Below are 19,533 nucleotides of genomic sequence, written 5' to 3' on the forward strand. Positions count from 1 at the left end.
TCTAAAAATTCCTTATCCAGTTTAGTAAGTCACAATTCCTTTTCACCGCTAACAAATTATGACAAACATTTTCCAGAACTTCCTAACAACGATCGTATATCGTTATCTCATCCAAATCGCAATCAAATCTCTACAAATTTCAATGACAATCAAAATAATTCCTTTTCCCAACAAACTCATGCGAGGGATAGAGCTCCAACCAAAAAAAAGAGAAAATCAAACTCTCCCACTATCCAATCACCTGTTCAAAAACCATTATTTCCATTCACCTTTGGACCTTCACAACCTTTGACAATAAATTCAAATAAACCAAACTACTCTAGTTTGGAAATCAAAAAAAGCAGTATAGCTAGCAATTTATCAATTTTTATCATGGACTTTATTAATAAAATAATTTCAAGTAACAACAGACAACCTGTTGATATTAACGTAATTACAAGTAGTATAGAACAAGTATTGGAGGATACTTTGAAAAACCAATAAAATTGAATCCTAAAACACGCAATTTAAATATAATGCAATGGAATGCACGTTCTGCTATAGCTAACAAAAATAGTCTGGTACAATTTCTTTTTGATAAAAATATCGACATTGCGCTTATAAGCGAAACTTGGTTTAAAAAATAACAACAATATAGTTTTAGTGGTTACAATATAATACGCAATGACAGAAACGATGGCTATGCTGGTGTGGCAATTTTAGTACACAAATCTCTTCAATTTGTGGAACATAAGATCAATATAAATTACAATGAAAATATTTTAGTGTGTGCTGTACAAGTTAAATATGGAACATTATCTTTAAATTTTGTATCTATTTATAAACCTCCAAAAATACAAACAATATATGAAGATTGGGTAAAAATTTTTGAACAGTTTGATGGGCCTTTAATTATAGGTGGTGATTTTAATGCACACCACTCTATATGGGGCTATCATAATAATGATACCACAGGGTCACAACTAATAAATGTCGCAGATGATTTAAATTTAACTGTTTTAAACAATGGAGAACCTACGATTTTAAGACGTCCTGATCAACGGGATTCAGCTATTGATGTAACCTTCTGTTCACCTGAACTAGTTAACAAAACATCTTGGAATGTCATCTCTGATACCCTAGGATCAAATCACTATGTCATTTCTATAGAATTAATTTTTGCAATTAATGAAAATGAAATATCTCCTAAAAATAAATGGAATATTAAAAAAGCCAATTGGGCATTATATACCTCGACGATTCAGATTTTGCACGATACGAACAACAGTCACTCGGATAATCTAACTGAACAGTACTCCTTCTTCATTAATAATATAAATACGGCCGCAGAAGCAGCTATACCCCAATATAAACATTATAAATGTAAACTGCACCCACCCCCTTGGTGGAATATTGATTGTGACAATATTATCAAACAACGAAAATTGGCTTTAATAAATTACAAAAAAAACACTAATTTTGAAAATTACGTTCAATACCAGGAGATCTCGGCTAGAACCAAAAAAACATTAAAAAATATAGCAAAGAAACATTGGATTGAATGGGTCTCTTCCCTGAATAAAAATACACCAGCTACAACTCTTTGGAATCAAGCTAGAACAATTTACAGAAAACCAATATCAAAAATAAAATCTTTCGATCAAAAATGGATGGATGACTTTCTTATTAAAGTTGCACCACCAACCGCGAACCCTCAAAAATCCAGCTACATAGATTCAACCCCATCTGAAAAAAATCATTTTCTACTAAAACCTTTCACTTACAATGAACTAATTTTCGCTATAAATGATCGTAAAGATAATTGTCCAGGATACGATCATATCAAATACTCCATGCTTATTAACCTCCCAGAAGTAGCAAAACATTTTCTATTAGACTTTTTAAATCGAATCATTCAAGACAATTCTGAGGTAGATTTTTTTAAAGACATCATTGTTATTCCGATTCTAAAGCCTGCAAAAGATCCAAATTCAGCAGAATCTTATCGACCCATTTCTCTCTTTTCTTGTGTATTTAAAACTTTGGAACGGATGTTAAAACATCGACTAGAATGGTGGGTCCATACCAAAAAATTACTACCAAATAATCAGTTTGGATACAAACGAGGATGTGGAACTTTAGATGCACTAGCTACACTTGTAACGGACATACAGAGTAATTTTTCTAGAAATAACTATTTGCCTACTTTATCTCTAGATATAGAAGGTACTTATGACAGTGTGTGTTTACCTCGATTAAAAGACAAAATGATCAATCAATTTCAAATACCCACAAATCTGGCACAAACCATAATTAATTTCTACACTAATAGACGCTTATACGTTAGAAACTATAAAAATGAATTTCTTGGACCACGTTATAATAGTTGGGGATTACCTCAGGGATCAGTCTTAAGCCCTTTTCTTTTTAATCTGTATACTGCCGATTTTCATAGTCTTAATATACCAAGTATCACTTACAAAACAATCCAATATGCTGATGACTTCCTAGTCTATACAGAAAGGAGTAAATATGAAACTTCCCTTACAATTTTAAGAAAATTACATGAACATTTCTCAAACTGGTTTTGTAAAAATTGTTTTAATTTATCCACTAATAAATCAAAGGTGTGCATTTTTTCACGACATAATATTCCAAACATAAATACTATTTTATTAAATGGCCAAAGTTTAAATTTCTGTAAGTCAATAAAATATCTAGGTATGTTTCTAGATCAAAAGTTAACATGGAAAGTACACATCGAGTATATGCTTGGCAAAAGCAATAAAGGTCTCAATTTTTTAAAATCAATTTCTAAAACTTGGTGGGGAGCTGACGTAGAAACAGCTTTGCTTTTTTACAAATCTTATATCAGATCCATTCTGGACTATGGATGTATACTTTATGGATCAGCAAGTAAACAAATTTTAAATAAAATTGATGTATTTCAACGGACTGTTCTACGTACTTGTATGGGAGCAATGAAGTCTACTCCAATAGCTCCATTGCATGTTGAAGCTTTAGAACCTCCTTTAAATTTTAGACGGGATTATCTAAGTGAAAAATTTGTAGTGAAAATTTCATATATCAACAATTCTTTATATTCTGGCATAAGCTCGCTAAATACCGAGGATCTAACAAACAGTTACTGGATTCATAAAAATTCACCAACCCTTTGCACGGCCTTTAGAGCCATGTGTAACAATAAGTATACCAACAGTATTAGCAACCTTGAGATTAACGACTATTTCGCATTTTTTAATGAAGCTGATATATACATACCAACATATTATAGTATTCCATCATTAGATTCATGCATCTTAAATTCTTACATAAAAAAATGGCCCATGGCAACTGTAATCTATACAGATGCATCCAAAACATCGGAAGGGACCGGATGTGCTTTCTACATTCCATCCAAGTCAATAGAAAAAATGTTCAAACTACCTCTCAATTGCTCAATTTTTAGTGCTGAAGCTCTTGCAATTCTTGAAGCCTTGAAATATTTCGACAGTTTAAACAATAATGCAGTTTTAATAATATCCGATTCATTATCAGTCTTATTATCTCTCAAAAATACAAAGTTACCCAATTATAATTCTAATCCTTTTATTTACCAAATTAAGAACATACTTGTTAACCTTAAAAATAAAAATAAAACTACGAATTTTATTTGGGTAAAGGCTCATGTTGGTATAAAACATAATGAACATGTTGATTACATTGCAAAAGCTGCAATAACCTCGACAGCTGAAATTTTACCAGATGAGAGAATTTGTGTTCCTGATGCTTTTCTCATCTCTAAAAGAAATCAAACAGATCGTTGGAATACCGCCTGGCAAACTTTTTGCGACCACTCAACAACACAATACGTGCATATACAACCACACATTCCTAATTCCAGATGGTTTAAGAATTTCAATACCGCTCGTAAATATACCACAACTTTAATAAGATTGAGATTTGGCCACGCTTGTTATCCTGTTCATCTTGCTCAAATCAAAATATATAATTCAGACTTATGCGAAACTTGTCAAGAACAAGGAGATCTTAACCATATCTTTTTTAAGTGTTCCAAATATCTTCAGCATTCAGGATCTCTTTTAAACAACTTGCAAACTCTAAAAATATTTCCTCCATATCAAATAAATAACCTGTTGGCTACTAATAATAAAAAAGTTTATGATTGTTTGATTAAATTTATACATAGTGCAAATGTGTGTCTGTAGTCAATCTCAGCTAAGCTCGTTAACCTTTGTTCTAACCCAATTGTTTATTTACCTTTCTTTCCGTGACCTATTGCTAGTAATGTCTTAAACAAATGTCCTGATGGGTTCCTGGACGAGAAGTGAGTATCCCTGTTGTTCCTTATATTTGTTTTTTCTTGATATAATTTTCTCTTTTTGTTTGATTCAGTTATAGGGATTTTATGAGGTTTTTTGACTCGAATATATACACTTTTTGCACTAGCAATTAATAGTATAGATTATACACTTATGTATGTATACACTGTATAATGTACACTTATGTATGCACTTATGTGTATATGCATACACTTTTTTTTTTCTCTTTAGTATTAATTATATCAGAATATTGATATTAGTAATTTTTCTTTTATTATATCTCAATATGTAATTGGCTAAATAGCTAAGTGCTAAAGCCACAAAAAAAAAACAAAAAAAAAGTGGACAGGGTTTCCATTTAAATAGCATCCTGAAGCGATGTTACAATCAACACACAGGGTGTTTGCTCCCCATATTTCCACCGGTTTATCTGAAATATGTGTTTGGTTTGGAACTAGTTGTCGTGATTTAAAACCAAACAATTTCCCAATGGAATTTCTGGGGAGGAATGAAATTTCTCGATTACTCTTAATAACAACTTTGGAAGTTGATACATGTGGAGTAATTTCTAAAGTCGCATCATTATCAATCTTTTTCATGTTTTCTTGAATAAGCTTTGTAATATCATCCAATTCATAAGACCCCTTAGGTAGCTTGTAGGTATGGGTAAAATTTTTGAAATTCCAGAGAAAAACGTTATTGCTTTCATCGACATTTGGAATAGTATTAAAACTATAGAAACTGGTTAGACCAATTTCATAGTCAAATTCATCTTCAAGATAAATCGGAGGATTAAAATTATAGCTCAGATTTGAAGAGCTTCCAGTAAGCGTAAAGTTTAAAGACATTTTACGTAAACATATTACATTGGTAGCTATTTATAGTAGTTGAATAGAAAATCTAGTGAGTAATGACCGTACTTGTATGAATCGTTTTGGATTTTGTCGTAGTTGTAATATATCTGTACATTACCTTTACTTAAAAAATATTTTATTACATTTTGTGGTGGGGGTAAATCTCCATATGAATCAAAGTAAATTACTTGAGATTTAGATTTTACATAAGCTACCCAGTGTGTTCCCTCACCACTCCTTGAATCTAAATTTATAACACCACATTCGTTTTTATGAATATTTTTAGGTAACGTATCTCTCATGAATACACCTCTAAAATATGGTAATGTTTTACCATACTTTATTATATCTGTATTTGTTAAAGCGTGATGAGGAAGGTTTAGTTTTTTGAGTAAGGTTTTAAATATAATCCATACCCTTTATACGGTCTTAAATACAATCCTTTGCCTTTCTGTTCCATGGCAAGATTATGGCGTTTTTGTTCTTCAAGACTCATTCGATTAGCTTTTGCATCTCCAATAGCCTTGTAAATTCCCGCCCCCATCCCCCCAACAGTTCCAAGCGCGCTTAATAAAGGTAAAAGTAGTGGTAAAAATCCTCCTTTTTTAGGTGTTTTAATCACTCGTTTTTTTTTATTTGTCTTTTTACGAAGGGAACCGCCTTTTTTGCGTTTAAGGCCCATTCCCAATTTACGTTTTCCTTTCATAGCTGTTGTAACAAACCAAGCGGCTGCTTTTTCTCCAAATGGGGTCTCTTTCGATTTTACAATATCCCAAGCTTTGTTTTCTAAAATCTTATCCGCTTCGTGTCTGGTTAATAAATCAGTATTTTTAGAGTATTTAATATCGTGCTGTTTACAAGCTTCGTCTAGTTTATTGATTCCCTTATCCCCTTGCTTTAATCTTTGTTGTAAACGAGTTCCTGGTCCGCAATATGAATATCCTGGAAGATGTAGCTCTAGAGGAAGTTTGTTAATGAGTGAGTTTAATAACCCACAGCCTTTTCTTTTAGTAGTTTGTTTTATTTTCATACTCTGCCTCTTATATATATATATATATATATATATATATATATATATATATATATATATATATATATATATATATATATATATATATATATATATATATATATATATATATATATATATAGGTGTTGGGGCTATATATACCCGAAATTTTTAACTCATTTTTCACAATGAAAATTGAACCACAAAAACTCTCTCTTCCCATTACAAACCACGATGATATTACCAAAGAACTTCAAGTAAAACATAGTTATCTTTTTAATGGAGTCAAAAGGGTTTTAATTGTTGGACCAAGTGGTTGCGGCAAGACTAACGTACTATTGTCTTTAATTGAACATCCAAATGGTCTTAGATTTGAAAATATTTATTTATATTCCAAATCGTTGTATCAACCAAAGTATACGTACTTACGAAGCTTAATTGAACCTATAAAGGAAATTGGCTATGAAGAATATAATGACTCATCCAATGTACCACCTCCAGATGATATTAAAGAGAATTCGGTAGTTATTTTTGATGATATTCCATCCCGTGATCAAAAAATTATACAGAATTATTATTGTTACGGAAGACACAAACACTTAGATTGCTTTTATTTATGTCAAACATATAGTGCAATTTCAAAACAATTAATTAGAGATAATTCTAATTTACTCGTAGTTTTTCAACAGGACTTTACAAATTTAAAACATATCTTTGATGACCACGTAAACATTGATATGACTTTCCCACAGTTTAAAGATTTATGCTCATTTTGCTGGAAAGACAGATATGGATTTATAGTCATTGATAAAGACTCTTCCAAATCAATGGGTCGATATCGCTGTGGGTTCGATAAGTATATAAGGCTGTAAAAACGGGGTTTAGAATACACAATGGATCCCAAAGTTACGCGAAAACTGCTTTTATCACGACAAGCTTTAAAGAAAAAGTATCGTAGTTTAAAACATGACATAGCTCAGTCTCAGTCTGCTTTAGAAAAAAATTATAAACCAATTACTCAACCACTTAATGAACTTTTGCATAAATTAGAAACCGCTCCATCTATTAAACAAGAACCAGAGTATTCGTTTCAAAAGCCATTGAAATTAGGCTCACCAAAAAGGTATAAAATGCGAAAATCTAATTATCGTTTAGCCTTTTCTTCCCCAAATACAAGTATACTCCCTGAGGGGTCAAAAACACCTACTAATTTTGGAGATGAATCTATTATTCCAACGGAAGAAGTATTCACTCCACAACCAGAAGAAACTTTTGAGTCAGAAGAACAAACGAATACCACGGATGAGAATATTAATCGATATTTTGGGGATACGCTTAGAGAATTTAATCAGATGATCACTAATCCAGATATAATGAATCAATTTTATGAGAATTATACTTCACCATTGCCAAAGAAATATATTAAAGCTAACATCGAAGACACAAAAGGTGATTTCGATCATGACTTAGGGGTTTATCATGACTTGGAAACTGAAAAATTTTCTATTGGAAATTCCTTAATTGATTTTGATGGAGCTGATTTAATTATTAATAAATAATATAAGATACAAGGGAACGCCAGGTATTTATGAGTTACTATTTTAAGTAAACCCCCAATCGTTTAAAAAAACAGATGTTAATGAGTATAGTGATATTTTACGTAGAACAAATGCAATTTATAGAAACCACAACCCAGAATTGCCTATAAAAAGTATTCCATCAAAAATAAAGGATAAATATAATTTTATTATTAAACCAGCTTTGGAAACGAGACCCCAACCATTTAGAAGTCGTTTAAGTTCACTCCCCGGAAATTTAGCAAAAGGCCCTGTTACCCGAAACTTAGCTAAAAATTTAAAAACAAAGGGTGGTGCGCTTTTCAAAAAATATAGTGCCAAGCAATTAGAGTATAAATACTTCGATGATTTTAATGAGCTCATAGATAGATTGAGGCTTCAAAAGCTGCGGGTAACGACGGACACGTGAATGAAATTATATCTATAATTGAAGAACTTCGAGAAGGTGGTATAATACAGTAATGCCTATAAATAGATTTGGAAGTCATTTTTTAAACAATTGTCAAACTCCTGATTCGTCTTCCCATCCATTATATTTTGTGTGTGATCCTTCTTCTTTTTATAGTAAATGTGTATTAACTTTCAAAGGAACAAAAGCAACAAATCTAAACAAAGAATATTATATATTGGATAGTGGTTTATTTTCATATCAATTTACACTAAGTGGTACTATTCATAATGTGCAAATTAATGTTTCAAGTGGAGAAGTAATGATAACCTCGAAATCAGTAAATACAGAGTATAAATATGAGCAGCTACCAGGAGTAAAGATTTTTCAAGGTGATATAATTTCTTTTAAATTAGATAAAGATTCGAATTTTGTGGTATATATGACCCTTCGTTGTCCTTTAGAAAAAGATGTCAAACATTAAATCACAAGTCGTACATGAACTGCATAAACCGGCAAAAAAAAATTTTAGACGGAGACATGTAATCATCAAAGGATTAAACGATCTGATTCAAGCAGATTTAGCTATAATGATTCCTTATGCCAAAGTTAATAATGGATACCAATATATTCTCATTGTAATTAATGCGTTTAGTAAATTTGTTTTCAAACAGATTTGGGTAAAGAGTTTTACAATTCTCAGTTTCATGAACTTATGAAGTCACATGGTATTAACCACTACAGCACATTCTCGAATTTAAAAGCCTCCATTGCTGAGAGAGTAATCAGAACAATAAAATCGATGTTGTGGAGGCAGTTCAGCTTGCAGGGGACTTACAAATGGGTGAATAATCTTTCTGATATAGTAAAAAAATACAATACTACCAAACATTCGACTACAGGTGCCATTCCTAGCAAAGTTAATGAAAAGAATGCCAAGAATATAACTGCATATAATTACCTTAAAATCATTGACCCCAGGAAACATAAATTTAAAGTTGGTGATCACGTCCGAATTTCGAGATATAGAAATTTGTTTACTAAGGGTTATTTGCCCAACTGGACAAATGAGATTTTTAAAATAAGAAAAGTCAAGCAGACAAATCCAGTGACTTACTTATTAGAAGATTCACGCAAAGAAGAAATTCAAGGAGCGTTTTACAGCGAAGAATTAAGGAAAACCCAGTGCCCTGATGTCTACTTGGTGGAGAAGGTATTGAAAAAAAAGGGCAATAAGGTGTTTGTGAAATGGTTAGGGATGGATTTTACACATAATTCATGGATTAATAAAAATAATGTATTATAGTATTAAAATAAAAACTGTTTTTTACAAAAAAAAATGTTTTATTTTTTTTTTATATAATAGGCTAAATAATTAAACATGCACACAGTTTTGTTTACATCTAAATATTGGTTTATATTTTACATTCTTTTTTACTTATGTAAATACTCAATAACAAAAAGACAAAATGCATCAAACTGAGAAACACATTTAGATATAAATTTGTATTTCCTGTTAGTTGACTCTTTTTGGTTTTTATGTCTTTACTAATCTGATACTTAGGAAATTTGTTTTCGATTTTCATGTCTGGTGTTGAGTTATAATTTTTCTGGCACTTAGAAAATTTGGAGTAAATTGGTATTTCTTTTATCTGTTTTGGTCTCTTAGAGAATATGATGCAGCGAGTCCGGTTTCTTATTATTTGAATTCTAAACTGTGTTATATCTCAAAAATTAAACGAAGTCATACCATGAATTCGTTTTTTCAGTCGGCATTTTTATTTGTTTATTTGAGGAGATAATAATTATTTCTGGGTCTTCCTTCTTACTGATATTATTATTTTTACTTTCGTTACGTCTAATTAATATTTTCTTGAAAAAATGTCTTTTTAATGACGCACGGAATTATGTTCGCATTTTACATCTCATGTACATTATTTCGTCTTATGGACGGAATTACGGATGGGAACGGTTAAATATTATTATTTTTTTATTCATAATCACCTTAACGGGTAAGATTATTGTTTTTTAGTGCTACTAAAACGTGTAACGGTTTGGTTGAGATATTTACGTGCCATTATTTGACCAGTCTGTTTGCTGTTATTTGAGTTTTATCATGGTACTTGTTAAAATATTCCTTAATGAGAGTCGTGCCGTATAGTAATCTTTTACGAGTATTTTTTATACGTTTATTAACGTTTCAATTTCCACTTCGGAAATCGTTCTCAAAATACAAACATTAAGAAGGTTTGTATTTTGAGAACGATTTCCGAAGTGGAAATTGAAACGTCAATAAACGTATTTTAACCTTTAATTGTGGCTTATTCCCATTTAAATAGTAATTAATTTAAAATGCCACAAGAAAATAGCTTCAGAACAATACTAAAGATCAGTTATTATATTCAGTCTCAAAACTGGTTAAAGAGCTAAATCGTCCACACAAATTTAAAAATGGTTTACCAGGCAGACATTGGTATGAGGGATTTTTAAAAAGGAATTCAACTATTACTAAAAGAGTCTCACAAACCCCCACAGTGAGGGTTGATGCTAATGCAGAGAAGATTAGAGCTTGGTTTCAAAAAATTTACAGTTACTTGGAAGATAATAATTTGGTGGAAATTCTCGAAAACCTATAATAATTAAAGTACATTTTAAAAGTTGTTTATTTTTTCCATTGTTATTATTAGTTATTTTATTTTTTATATTTAGAATATACTTTTTGATAATTACTTTAACAAAAGTAACTATATGAGAAGTAACCGTTACAAAGTAACGAGTCCTAATACAAAAAGTAACTGATCGTTACCAGTACTGAAAAATAACTAAAGTTCACATCACTAATCAAGGACACTGTCTTTTCACGTGATAGCTAAGTGGATCTAAAAATGGGCTCCCATTTGCCGGGTATCAACTGAAAGTATTGGAAGCTTATTGTGGTAACTTCATTACATATTTTAAGTGCCGGCCATTTCGAAGCAGAGGTTAATGACCAGGCCACGTCGGGATTACAAGAATCAAAGCAAATTATCAGAAAATCATTAGAAACCCTATTTAATATCCTTTTTATATAAAATCAAACAAGGATCCAAAATACATGAATCTCCTAAAGAATTAACAAAAATTTTGAAATCCCAGAAAAACCAGTTTTAATAAATTTAATTCAAACAGTTTTAAGTTCTCTCGCATATATAAATAAATAGTTTGGTAATTTATTAATGGAATTGTAGATCAGCTAACTCTGATAGAGAAAATCTCCTCCACCTACTAGAAGACCAGACAGTTGATATCACATTATCAGAAATAATTGGGAATTGATACTTATTGATAGACATTTATAGTTCCTTTACTTAAAAGAAAGCAGTTAGTGCTTTGTTTTTAGATATAAAAGGGGCTTATGACAATGTTAATCTCCACATCCTATATGCAAAAATGTTGGAAATAGGAATACCTGAAACTGTAACATGGAATATCATTAACTTGTATATTAATCGATCAGTACATGTTAGATTAAATGGGGATAAAGCTAACACGTATCTTTGGGACTACCACAAGGTAGCATCTTGAGTCCTCTATTAGTTGTCTAAAGTTTGGATTGGAAGTTGCATTGTGGAGCGGTAGTTTCGAAGTTGAGTTCCATGAACTATCTAATTATAAATTTAATATATGTTCTGACGGAAAATCAGCTAATTATGATTTATTATACACTCGTAGAGTCCAGGCTAAGATACGGGATATGTTTTTGGGGTATGTCTGGTTATGCAAATGGTATTCGGACTAACTAGTTGTAGAGAATATTTTAAAAAATATAAAATTTTAACATTGGCGTGTCTATACATTTTTGAATTATGTGTTTTTATTTTTAATAACTTACATCGGTTTAAAACGAGTGGTGATATGCATAATTTAAATACTAGATATTGTAATAAACTTTATATACCATTTTCAAAAGGTAACATTAAATTTAAATCGCCCAGGGTATACAGGCTACAGGTGTTTAATCATTTACCCACAGTTGGAAAGTATATCAATTCAATAAATGTATTTAAGAGGAATCAGGCAATTTTTATGTGAAAAAGTGTTTTATACAGTCGAAGAATTTTTTAGATCTTAGATATTAGCCGTACTTCATTTAGCTTTTAAATTCATTTCATATCTTGTTTAGTTTTTAGCAATGTATATTTTTGACTAATTCTATAAAAAACTTCTATAAAAATGAAAACAGAATCAAATAATATTATAAAAATTCCAACCGGTCAACGAATTTACGAATGCGAAATTTGTTATAAACAATATACTCGTCAAAATTGTTTAAAACCGCATATGTTAATACATAATTCTTAAACCAAAATTTTTTGCATTTTAGTTTCTTTCTGGTTTCATTGAAATTATATCTTGTATTAAACAATCGATTGATCTGTGATCAGAAAATGTTACTATAAGAGAATCTTTAACTTTTGCCCAAGAATCAAGTTCTGTTCTTGATGAAATAAGGTCTGCTGCTCTGTCAGTTAACTTATTTAAAACAGTATCGAAAAGACAAACATTTATAGGATTATTTGCATCTCTATTGCTATGATTATTCAAAAAAAATTTACACGATTTAATAAATATATTTAGTTGTTTCTGATTGCCATCAAAAGTAGGAATATTATCTGCTTGATATTTAATTAATTGAAAATTAGGTTGAGTCATTTCGTTAAATGTTAAATTTACTAAATGATCTTAAATATCCTCCACAGTGAATCAAAAAATATATAATATATTGGTAAAATATTGGTTTTTGGTAAAATAGGAAACACTTACATGAATATTTTCATTCTCTATAAACTTCAGACTATTTTTGTTCTTCCGTCTGCACCAATAGGATTCTGGACGATGCTGGTTCCTTCTCCCTGGTCTTGGCTTCTCCAATGGGTTGTGGACAATGTTTGTTCCTAGCCCTGGACGTTTGGCTGTTACCGTGTAACCGTTTCAAAAGATTTAAAAGCAAATCATTATAATTTCGATTATTTTTTTTTTAATAAAACTACTAACCCCATCTATCTGTCAAGTACTTGTAGCCGACTCAAGGATTCTTCTGTAATTCCCAAATATATCCGGTAGATGAGCACATTCATCAACTTGTCACTCACGCCCAGATTCAGAGCGAAAAAATAGCGTCTCCCTCTTTTCTCTTAAGAACGTCCAACCGTTAAGACGTGTTTCCGCCGTGGGTCTCATTAGAGACCCTTATTGGAGAGGCTATCATGCTGATATATTTCAAATACATGGCTCAAGATAATATTGGTATGGAGTTATTCTAAATCCTGGTCCAGTAGCCGTATCTTTTTATGATATACCTAACCCCTCTTATCTAGGATGGTGGTGGATTGATATAGGATGGAGCCGAATCAATGGTTTCATTTGGTTGACTGATTAAATAAGAAAAGAAACAGAGCAGATTCAGGTTGTACCAATTTTTATTATATCTTCTATCAAGAAAACGAGAAATAATTATGAACTCAAAGAATGAAAATATAGTGAAGTGTTTTAATTTTGTTTAAAGGTTTATTTTCTCTATTATTCCTAGTTGATAAATAACTATATTATTTTCAATGTAAACAAATTTCGAAATTTGGGATTTATATATATATATATATATATATATATATATATATATATATATATATATATATATATATATATATATATATATATATATATATATATATATATATATTATTGTGATATTTAAAGTCTTGGTGCGCCAAGCAATAATTAGTTAATTAATTTTTTGATTAATTAAAATTATTTAAATGATATGATTATGACTCTATCACAATTTTTAATTCTTTTATCTCAGGGTTAAATTCGTGCTTCAATATCTATGCTATTACATGTGAAAGGTAAGGTCCAAAGAATACCGGAATAATAAAAAACACATATGATCTAACACTATATATTGAAATAAAAATAATGAAATAATTCACACTCAAAAATTTTCAATAAACAAATCTCATATAATGATTCTCAAAATTTTGTTCTACGTACGTGAACAATCAAAATTAATGGTACAAACAATATTAATTGAAATCTCAAAATCCCAAACTATTCTAACTCTCCTAATCAAAATATTTATATCCTTTCTAAATTAAGTGTAAAAATTGTGTTATCAATAAAAGAAAAAACTGCAGAAAACAAAAATATCTCTCTCTGATGATGAGTGGTCCAAATCCTTGTTCCTTGTAGACTATATTATCTCCTCTCAACCGCTCCCTATGTAATCAGCAATCTTACAACAGATTGTTGCAAGTATATCGTCCTTAATGATCTCCTTCAAAAGCACAAATCATTCAAATTATGATAGCCTTTCTCCTCTCGATAAACTGAATCTCTCGTTGGCCCGAGTGAAAAATGACTCTTGGAATATAAGTAGAAAAATATGACTTACAATATTTTGCTGCTTCAGCCTCTGTCAGATACACTAACTCCACAAAAACTCACTAACATTCAACACTACTGCTTGCTACTTCTCGGGAACCGCCAGAGAACAATCACTGTTCGTCTTACAGACTTGGAAAACCAACTGATTATCTTTTCTCTCTCCTAAATCTAGCTAAACTTTCATTCCGACATACCTATCTCACCTTTTTCAATCTCCGCCAATCAAAACTCGTCACAATTCCCCCATTTTTTCATTTCGATAACAAACAAATTTTTACCTATAATTATAAAATTTCCTAAAACTTATTTACAAATAATATTTTTCTATAATTCTTAAAAACTAACAAAAACCTCTTTATAAAATCTCTTCTATTGTCTTTAATCACTGCATTAATGTATTTGGAAAACCCAGTTCAATTGTCTTTGGATTTTACTTAAAATTATGCGGGTCACTCAAGTATAACAAAGAAATAATTTATGCATAGCTTACATTTTGTTTAATACAGGTAATCCAAGAATTTAATAACTTTCCTTCTTCGAAATGTTTGTTGGTTATTATCCTGCTTATCTGAATTATTTTAATGTTTTTGAACTTTGAAATATTTTAATCAACCCAATATTTTTCTCGATTTTACATATCATAACAAATCCCCGCCATTTGATCTGCCGAAAACTCTTTGTTAAATTTTTAAAATGACAAAAGTTTTCCAGGATCAAATTATTTCACTATGTTATTAAAATCTATTCATGATATTGATAGATGTCGTGAATGTTAAAAATACCCCGTATATTTCCTGTCTCTATGTGCGCTAATTCATAACTATTTACCCCATTTTCCGTATTGACCCTATATGGACCTTCAAATATCGGCATCAATTTAGCACAAATACCATTTTGTAAATTCGACACCCTCAGTGCCTTCACTAAGACTTTATCTCCTTTCTGGAATTTGATCGGCCTTCTTCTTCGGGTTCTTTCTTGTCTTTGGAGATATTTCTCTCCACTTCGTCTCAATCTTCTTTGAACCAACTCGATCACTTCTTCGTATTGTCTGGGGGCGGTGTCTTCCCACGGTCTTGTAGGCATTGTTCCTTTCATTATATATAAAGGCGTCTCTTTGGTAACCGTATTTGGAGCACAATTCAAATAGGTCTCGATCTCAAACACTTTTCTGTCCCAATGTCGATGATGTTCTTCCGCGGCAATTCGTAGAAATTTTGTGACATTCGTAGAAGTTTTCTTGTATAAAACGCTCCGATGGGTTGCTCTGTGGATGACGGATGCTTATAAATTTTGTATCGATGCCCCTCTCTCTTAATTCCCTTTTAAAACGTTCGTTCCTAAAATATGTCGCATTGTCCAATAAAATATTGTCTGGTCTTCCCACCGTTTCTATAAAATTGTCTATCTTCCTAAGTATTTCAATTCCTTTTGTGGTTCTGCATGCGTACAATTTAACATATTTTGAGAAAAGATCCACCATAACTAATATGTGTTTATTCCTTTGAGTTGTTGGTATCAAATCGCTCAACATATCAATAGCAACAATATCCAGTTTCTTCCGAGCTACGACGTTTTTTGTGACGTTTTCATTTTTAAAGTTCCTACTTTTACACTTTTGGCATGTCACACAATTTCGAGTCACCTCTTTGGCTATTGTATAGTCCTGTCGACAAATGTAGTTCTCCCTGAACATAAGCCACACCTTTCTACTTCCAATATGTCCGTTGTCACAGTGTAACTTTAAAAAAACTTCTTTTGCCATTTGCTCCGTGATTACATAGAGTTCTTTACCATCGACCCTCTTAAAATATAGGTTATTTTCTTGTTCAGCCCTTTGCTTTTCTCTTTCATTCAATTCTTCCTGATTTTCCCTGATTTTGGCCAAAGAAAATAAGCCTGCTTCTTCTCTCATTATGTTCATGCCTACGTGGAGAGTTTTGTGATCCTCTTTGCGGAATTGTTCATCTCTCGTCAACGCATCAGCCAAAATATTGTCCGTTCCTTTGATATATTTAAATTCAAAATCATATTCTTGGAGTAAAAGAATGCCCCTATGAATTCTATTATTTACCAACCTATTTTTCATTATGTGTACCAACGCTGCATGGTCCGTTTCAATGGTGAATCTTGCCCCAAGTAGGTAAAAACGTAATTTGTTTACACAAAATAACACACTGGCAAACTCTAATTCAGTAACGCTGTATTTTCTCTCATACGTTTTGGTTACACGGGAAACAAAACATATTGGCACCTCTATATCGTCTTGTATCTGTGATAACACCCCCGCAAAATTTTTTATGGAAGCATCGGTCCTGAGAATGAAAGGTTGCTCATATCTTGGGTGGTGCACTCTTACAGCTGTGGAAAAAGCTCCTTTTAAATTTTTGAAAGCGATTTCTTGTTCAGTTCCCCATTTCCATCTGACATTTTTCTTAAGTAATGCTATTAGCGGTATTTCTTTTGTACTGAGGTCTGGTATCAGCTTTTTGAAATAGTTTACCATTCCTAAAAATCCCCGCAAAGTTTTTAAATTGGTTGGCCTAGGGTAGTTGTTTATGACTTCGATTCTATCTTCTGCAAGACTAATCCCTTTTGTGTCTTAATTTGAATCCTAAATACAATACCTCTTTTTGGCAAAACTGACACTTTTGAATATTTAATTTTAATCCGGCTTGATCAAGTTCTTCGAGAACAGTATGAATATGTCGTAGATGGCTTGTTATATCCGGTGAGAAAATTAATAAATCATCTATGTAATGTACAACAAATTCTCCATGCCTATTTAAAATTGTGTGTAATGCGCGAACCAAAGCAGCGCATGCACTTTGTAGTCCAAATGGTACTACCCTAAATCGGTACACCACTCCGTCGATAGAAAAAGCGGTATAATTTCGACACTTTTCTGCCAAAGGTATTAACCAAAAACTGTGTTTCAAATCGATTTTGGAGAAAATGTGTGATCCTGTGATTCGTCCAAAAATGGCTTCTATGTTCAAAGGCGCTTCGAATTGCGCGATTGTGTGCGAATTAATGTTTCTTGCATCTAAACATAATCGCAAATCACCATTTGATTTTTTTACGCATACTATCGGGTTGATATATGGAGAGTCACATCTTTCGATCACCTTGTCTTTAATCATATTTTCAATTTCCTGTCCGACGCTTTGCCTGTATTTATACGGGATTGGATATGTTTTCGATTTAAAATTTTCTAAGTTTTTAACTTTAAAAGAATGTTCATAATTTTTAGCCACTCGGCTTTCTTCATTAATAAGATCTCCATAATTTTCTAAAATCTTCTCTATTTCCTTCTCCATGTTTTCTCCACATATTATTTTTCTTTCATCCTCAGTTTGTTCACATGTGTTCACTGTCCGTATTACTTCTTCACAAAATTCTGGATTCTCGTCCATAATTGCCATTTCTTCTCTGTCCTCTTCCGTTATTTCTTCTTCTATTTTTTCTTTATCTTTAATTTCTATCTGGTATTCCGAGCACCATGTTTCGGCTCCTTCCATTTTTCTGCTTATAACTTCCTTTTTTTCCTGCTTTCTTTTCGAACTCTTCTTCTTTTTTTTTATTCTCTTTTCCTCTTCGGATTGATTTTTTTCTTGAGTTTTCGATTTATCCTCTACCGTCATATTGATTTCTTTATGTTTTTCTTGTCCATTTATCCTTTCAGAAAATTTTCTCCTATCTGTTTCCTTTTCTTCTTCTATGTTGTCTGGTTCTGCTCTGATTTCCAGTTGATTTTCCGAAAAATTGATGGTGATATGTTTTTCACTCAATTCATCAATTCCCGCTATCATATCATGATTTAGATCTTCGATCACCACACATTGCATAATATAGAATTGGTCTCCCACTCTGATCCGTACTCCTAAACCTTCGTTTACTGTCGTCAATTTTTTATTATTTGCACCCACTAAAGCAACCCTCGGAATCTTATACACAAATCTGTCCATATTTAATTCTTTTACCAGTTTTTTATTGTTTAACGAAATTTCCGATCCAGAATCAATCAGAATTTTAATCGCTTTATGTTTTATAAATGCATCTAAAAAAATTAGATTGGAATTAGAATTTTGTTTTTCGTTTCCCGCCAACTGTATAAACTCTCTCGGGTGACAAAATATACCGGAGAGTTTTTTACTTTTGTTTAGTGGATGCCTTATTGAAAATCCTGTCTGGATTCATTGAATACTTCTTCTTCCTCCTTTTCTATTGCCACATGATTCATCTCTCTTCTGTTTTGTCGTTGGAATCTCTGATTATTTCTATCGTCCCTTTGTTCGTTCGTATTCCTATTCGGAGGATTTTGTGCATCTCTATTCCTGTTGTGATTTTCATTTGTTCTATTTTGTGTATCATTCCGGTTATAGTAATTTTGTTGTCTATTGTAATTATTGTATATTGTATATATTCGTTTGTTGATCTGGGATGTCGGTTTCTCTGGTCATACTTTGATGAATACCTTCTTTCCGCTCCATTATATTGGTCATGTTGTCTTCTATTTCTCATTTCTTTTCTTTTCGCTTCTTTTAATTGAAGGAATTGGCACAAACTATCAATATCTTGATAGTTTTTCAAAATCACGTGATCTTCCAACGTTTCCTCAAAATGTCTGCTGATCATTTCTACCAGCTGTTCGGTAGAATATTTGTATTCTAGATATTTTGAATTGTTATATATCTGCAAAGCATATCTTTCTTCAGATATTCCCATTTTTTCGTGATATTTTCCATTCTGTAGCTCTTGGTTGATTTCTCTCTGTTTATTTTTCCCCCAGAAATAGTTGAGAAATTTATTTTCAAAATCTGTCCAATTTTCAAACTCATCTTCCTTGCTTTCATACCATAACGCTGCTCCTTCTTTCAAATGGTTTCTAATTGTTTCTTTGCAATCGTCAAAATATCTAATATGTTGTAATTTGGTTTTCAAATTTTTAACAAACGGT

This window comes from Diabrotica undecimpunctata, chromosome 9 (assembly GCF_040954645.1).
Source record: "Diabrotica undecimpunctata isolate CICGRU chromosome 9, icDiaUnde3, whole genome shotgun sequence".
NCBI lineage: Eukaryota > Metazoa > Arthropoda > Insecta > Coleoptera > Chrysomelidae > Diabrotica > Diabrotica undecimpunctata.